General features: G+C 50.1%; 1 pseudogene; it reads left to right on the plus strand.

Moving 5' to 3' along the window:
* The window catches only part of LOC119588917, a 4,126-nt pseudogene that overhangs the window by 374 nt on the left and 3,121 nt on the right, over positions 1-631 (plus strand).

The following is a 631-nucleotide window of genomic DNA, read 5'->3' on the forward strand; positions in this document are numbered from 1 at the left end:
TAAAATAAAGGAGCTCGTAAACTGATATTTTGTTTTCCTGAAGTCACTTCAGGATGTCAGCTATCGGACTTTTGCTGTTGGGCGTGGTTGCGGCGGTGGGCGGGGCCAACGTGTTCCCCGAGCCACGCCTGGAGACGTTGCCCTGCGGGACGACCACCATGAACCCGGCGAGCGAGGGGGCCATCCGTCGCCCAACTTTCCCAAAACTACGATACGGACTACAGGTGATTCGCTCTTCACATGTTTAGCTGTTTGGTGATTTTTCTGCAATCAAAATGAGACTTCTTTTCCATTTCGATCTGTGTAAATCCCACATTTCACTGCGTCTAAATAATACACACACTTCCAGGTGCCAGTACGAGATCACGTGCAACCCTATGGAGTCTACCTACTTGGAGTTTATCTGTCCTACCTTCAAAACTGGAATCGTCCACCGACTGCCTCAATGACCGCCTGGTGGTGACTTACCAGGGTTTCCCTCGCGAAGAGTAAGTAATTTGGGCCTTCGCTTAAAGAATTGCATGGCTTTTTTCGTTTCCCCGAATCAATTTATTTACCACAATTTTCTCACACAGGAAATGCGGCACCGACAGTCCCGACGGAACCATCACCTCCGACGGTGGACGCGCCT

Source organism: Penaeus monodon, chromosome 24, assembly GCF_015228065.2.
Source record: "Penaeus monodon isolate SGIC_2016 chromosome 24, NSTDA_Pmon_1, whole genome shotgun sequence".
NCBI lineage: Eukaryota > Metazoa > Arthropoda > Malacostraca > Decapoda > Penaeidae > Penaeus > Penaeus monodon.